The sequence below is a fragment of the Zingiber officinale genome, chromosome 3B (assembly GCF_018446385.1).
Source record: "Zingiber officinale cultivar Zhangliang chromosome 3B, Zo_v1.1, whole genome shotgun sequence".
Taxonomy (NCBI): Eukaryota; Viridiplantae; Streptophyta; class Magnoliopsida; order Zingiberales; family Zingiberaceae; genus Zingiber; species Zingiber officinale.
Genome location: NC_055991.1, coordinates 12,095,585 through 12,101,584, shown reverse-complemented (window position 1 = coordinate 12,101,584; position 6,000 = coordinate 12,095,585). Strand labels below are relative to the sequence as shown.

The 6,000-nt window shown below is 36.0% G+C and overlaps 1 non-coding gene across 1 annotated transcript; it reads left to right on the top strand.

The window, feature by feature from the left end:
• The first annotated feature begins 374 nt into the window (after positions 1–374).
• On the top strand, positions 375–480 carry LOC121968864. Its single transcript, XR_006108390.1, has one exon. It is a non-coding gene; the product is annotated as a small nucleolar RNA R71 (small nucleolar RNA).
• The last annotated feature ends 5,520 nt before the right edge of the window (positions 481–6,000 follow it).

Here is a 6,000-nt window from a genome sequence, read left to right as displayed (position 1 = left end):
CAAAGATAGCTCCAAGCGAGTAAGCTTCTTGAGCATGTTCTGTGTTTCCACACGATTCACATATTCCTACAATTGCATTCACCGTGTTGGTCTCCATTGATTTAATCTTCTTTGTTAAAGCATCCATTTTTGCTGATATTATGCTTATAGCATCAACGTCATATTTGCTGAGTACCTTAATGGGATTCCCAAGTGGAGAACTTACACTTCTTTCTGACGTCCACTGATAATGATTAAGAGCCACACTCTCTATTATTTCTTTGGTTTCATCAAGACTCTTGTTCATAAGGGCTTCTCCGACCGCAGAGTCAAGAGATACCTTCGTATGATAATTGATTCCATTATAGAATGTATGAATCACTGACTATTTTTTCAAGTCATGGTGTGGGCATAGTCTGAACATATTTTTGAATCTATCTCACGCTTCATAGAGAGATTCAGTGTCAGAGTGTCTGAAGTTAGCAATTAAATTCCGTATATGTGTTGCCTTAGTAGGTGGGTAGAACTTATTGGTGCAATTGTCCCTGGTTAAAGTTGACCAGTATAACTCAAGCTTGAGTTTTAATATTTGATAATATATAGAGATTGCAGGTGCAATTATCTATTTGAAAGATTGTTAGTACAATTCCCCATTAGTCAAAGGTTGACCAGTTTGATATGAGAGAGTAGTCAAGTAGGTCAAGGTTAACTGGATACTTGATTGAGAAAGTCCAACTAGAGGTTAGACAAGGGCAAGACCAACGATATGGTTGGCAGAAGAAGAAAAACTAAGTGGGTCAATGTTGATCAGACTCTTTGTGTTAGAAGTCCCAGTGAGTGAAATCGGACAGTGAGAAAAATCCTGATGAGTGAAACTAAGCAGTTGAAAAGTCCTAGTGAGTGAACACAAGCAGTTGGAAAGTCCTGGTGAGTGAATCCAGACAGATAGAAAGTCCTGGTGAGTGAAGTTAGGCAGCTGGGAAATCTTAGTGAGTGAAGCTAGACAATGAGAAAATCTTAGTGAGTGAAGTCAGATGAGAAAATCCTAGTGAATGAAGCTAGGTGGAGAAAAGTCTTGGTGAGTGAAACTATACATTGAAAAATCCAGGTGGGTCAAAGGTTGATCGGACACCTGATGTTTGGAAGTCCAAGTGAGTCATAGAGGATCAGACACTTGGCATAAGAAGAAAAGTCCAGGTGGCTCAAAGGTTGACCAGACACCTGGTGTTTGGAAGTCTAAGTGGGTCATAGAGGACCGAGTATTTGGCATGAGGAGAAAAGTTTAGGTCAATGGATTGACCGAACACTTGGTAGAGAAGTCTCAATAGGTGACGGTTGACCTAATGTTGGCAAGGAAACCCTAGACTTGGATTAAGCAAGTTAGCACTGGGAAATCAATCGGGGTAATCAATTAGCTCTAAGATAATCGATTAGGAGGTCTTGCGAGAACACGGAAAGAGCTCGAATCGATTGGGCCAAGCCTAATCGATTGGACCAATCTATTAGGGTCAATTGATTAGGGCCAAGAGATTCGTGAAGAGGAGTTCATGAAAATAAGTCTGAATCAATTGGTCTAATTGATTCTGCCACTGCTAATCGATTGGGTCAATCGATTAGGGAGTGTTTTGTCGCGAGAAGAGGGAATCCATTGAGGCAATTGATTAAGAAGACTTAATCAATTAAGACATTTTTACGAGTGAACAGAGAGTTACAGAATTGATTGGGTAATAGATTAAGGCTCTCTGAATCGATCGGGATGACTCTCCAATCGATTAGGGTTCGAAAAAAGAGTCACTCTACAGGTGTTGGATGGTCGGATGACATGGTAGTCGATTAGGGAAAACCTGAATCGATTGAGAGGCGCCGAAGAACCCTAGAAAAGGGTTTTTTTGGATATTTCGAACTAGAACTCTAGCACATAGTTTCTACATGACACACGACTAGTTCTTGGAGACTTAGAGTGAAGTGCTGCTACATTTCCAAGTTGATCAAGATGTGTTTCCAAGCAAGAAGAGAGCAAACTAGGGTTTCACTGTTGTAATCTTGTAGGACTTCATTTGTATTAGCTTCTCATCTTTTTCTTCTTGTATTTCTTCATGTGTGAGTTTGCACAAGACTTCTCCACCTCCGGATTATTTTCGAGAAGGAGCTCTTTCATAGTATATGTGTGAGAGAGGACCAGATCCTTGGATTAGTCACATCAAGGAGGTAGATACCAAGCAAATCCTTATGTTAGTATTGGAGAGTTCTTTGCTTCAAGTATTCCGCTACAAATCATCTTCATTGAAGCGAGTGAGCTATTCAACCCCCCTCTAGCTCCTCTTGGTCACAACAAAACTTATCAAGAAATAATTGCTCACACTGTTTCAAAGATGTAATGTTGTTTGCAGGTAATGAAGAGAGCTATAGTTTTTCTTTATCATGTAAAGAAAAGCCAAATAAGAACAATCTAACTACTTCGGCTGGTACCTCATTTATCTTCATTATTCCACATATTTCATAAAAAATCTCTAGGTGATGATTAGGATTCTTGTGTGGTCCTCCTCCAAACTGATATTGTTACATCATAGTTATTACTACAGACTTTATCTCAAAATTATTAGCTTCGATAGATGGTCTTGTGATGCTAGACCAGAGTCCTCAAGCATAAGGTGCTACGTAATCTTTGAGAGATTTGTTTGTCATCTCTGTTTTTGCTTGTTCTTCTTATTGCTTCTACAAGTTTCTTCTTCTCTGGAAAGTCCTATCGATCACAGGATCAATAGGTAATAAATCTCCAACAGGGTTAGATCTATGCATACAAGAACAAAACTTAATATAATCAAATGGAAGTGCAGAAATTAAATTGCAAAAAAATATAAAGTGCAGAAAAGAAAATACTAAAATTAAAATAAGAAAATGCAAGATATATACAAAAAGAAAATATAGAAATATTTACAAAAAAAGGGAAAAAATGTTTAGACTAACTCAAGTGTTCGTCAACTAATGTTAAATGCACAATCCCTGGCAATGACATCAAAAATTTGTTACGCTACTATAAGTGCATGGTTATTTCGTCAGTAATAAAAGATATCGAATTCACAGGGATTGAATTTAAGCACAAGAGACTTAGCACGGTGAATTAGCTAAATAATCAAATGTTGTGAATTTACACACTAAAGTTGAGAGAGAAATAGAGAAAAGAGAGCTAGGAAAGATGGTTGGTTGAGGAAATTTGGTCTAGTGAAATGTTCTAGGAGTTCAGTTTTGTTGTGACGCTAATTAATGTACTATGAATTGCCCATCACCCATGCTCTATCCTTATACACATGTAGGAAGTCTAACTCATATCGATACTACCATGCAATGGTCATGTCGGAGTGCTATCTCTAATGGTATCCGATGTCATTAAGTAGGAGTAATCTAGGAAGTCCAGTTAAAGGGATACCCTTGTCACTGGGGCCTCAGTCATACAATATCTAGATTACACAAGACAATTATTAACATAGGATTAAAAATAACCCATTAAGCCTAATTCAATGCTTTCTTGTAAAGAATCGTCCTCTCTTTCAAGACGATACTCTAGATGTCCGGTAAAAGGAATACCCTTGTCACTAGGACCCTCGGTCATATGATCTAGAGCATCCCCTTTACGAGATGAATAAATTAATACAATCATTCAATCAAACATGATATTTAAGCACAAATACTTCACGCACACATTTAATCAAATAAATACAAAGCATAAGCATGTCATACAGATAGGAAATTGACAATTTCAAAGAGTATACATTAATTTGCAAGCTTAGAAATCAAATCTAAGAAGAAGAGGGGGAAAAGCTTAGCCAAGATGACGAGAGGTCTTCGAATCCAATCCTATACTTCCAGAGTTGAAGGAGAGGATAGAATCTGCTTTGGATCATTAATTGAAGTGCGAAGGATGAGCAGATTTGGACCAAAATTGGTTTCCCCAAAGGGAAGACATTCCTCCCCTTGAAATGGGGAAGAACACCCCTTATATAGAGCAGGGCATGCCCCCAGGCATGGGTTGTGTCACGGTCGTGCCTCTTGGCACGACCAAGGCTTGAAGCGGCTCTTGAAGAAGCACACTGTCGTGTGCTTTCACATGACCTGAGCTTGATTTGTCTCTGGTAGGGAGATACAATCGTGTGAAACTACACTGCCTGACCTTGACTAAGCTCTATTCGTGACACGATCGTGTGAAACCACACGACCTGCTCTGGGATAAACTCTGGTGAAGAGGCACGACCGTACCAGGGAACATGACCGTAGCCTGCTTTAATTTCTCTTAGTTGGTGAGGCACGACCATGTCAAGGGGCATGATCGGACTCTATCTTTCTTCTAGGGTTGCTCTGAATCACGTCTAACTCTATTTTCACTCCAAAAATATATCCTATCAAGAACAAAATAGGCATGAGCAGAATTCTGATAAAGAGAATAATTATGTTGAAAATATGATAAAGAGTAACGTAATAAGATATAATACAAATAAATATATGTCAAAACATATATAAAAGTATATAAATTCTACGTACCTCGTAAATACAATTTGGTCTCCTACATAACGTGTGGAGTGCCAAAATGAGGGTGAGATAGTAGATCTGCTTGTGGTCGTCACTCACGTATTATTGTCTATTATTATTATTTTAAAAAATTTAGATGTTTAAGCTATTAATCTTGATGATTTTATTCTTTGAAATATAAGTTATGTATATTTTGAGGTCAATTTCTAGAATTTTCATTCTGAAATTTGAATTCTTACTATACATCAGTGGAGCTGCTATCCATCGTCTTGTACTAACAACGTTACGTTAGGGGATAACATGGTTTCGTCTTATAAAGGAGAAAATTATATTTTCAATCTTGTAATTTGTATCTTTTTCAATTTTAATCTTGTTATGATTTAATTTATGTTCTTAGTCCTGTAACTTGTAATATTTTTTAATTTTAGTCATTTTTCCTCCAAAATTAAAATTTTTCAACGAAAAAGTCTAGTTTGTGGTTGGAATATAAAAAGCACATGGGTCATAAAAAATCAAAATCCCCCAATTCAATTTACAACTCATCATTTTTTGTTGAAAAATTTCAATTTTAGAGGAAAAAGGATTGAAATTGGAAAATATTAAAATTACAAGACTAAAAATATAAATTAACTCATAATAGGATTAAAATTGGAAAAAATATAAGTTACAGGATTAAAAATATAATTTTCTCTCTTATAAAGTATACGCATAGTTTTAAAAGTGAATTTAAAAACTAGAAGACTCGGGGACACCCAAATTTTAGTCGAACAAAAAAGACTGAACTCATAACTTCGAACCATTACGTCGCCAAGAAATAAATGTAAATCACAATTTTGCATCGAAATGGAGTAGATTGTAATTTTGTAATGGTAGGAATGTAAAATTAGAAAATTTCGAGGTCATTTGGGCTATTACGGTTTAAAATAAAATTATAAAACTTACGGGGCAATCTATGATGATGGATGTTATGGTAGCTACCCGAATTGAGGACACAAATGTAGATTAAGAAACTTCGAGGGGAAGTTTCTAATATTGTTGGATTTTGATACCCTTTAACGTTAAAATTTATAATTTGAAACTATCTCTCAAAGGTGAATTGTTGAATTTGAAAGTTTTTTAAATATCAAACTCGAATAGTGTGAATTAATCATCCATGTATAATTGCAGTGACTCCGGGGCATTGTGACCCCACGCGTCACGTGAATAGTAAAGCTCGAGCTTCTTCACGGATTGGAAATAAATAGGAAGAGAATCAGAAAAATGATTACTAATAGGGTGTTGCGAATGGATTCGATAAAAATCACGTTTGAATTAAAAAATTTTAAATTTGGATTGGGTCCGGATTGAAAAATTTTGGATTGAAAATTTTTAAGAATTTGGATGGACTCTTTAGGGTTTAGTGGATTTTTAAGATTAAATTCAATTTTATTTAAAAAATTAAGATATTATATATATAGAGTATGTTAATGATAGGATATTGAGATTAAAGTAAAGAAT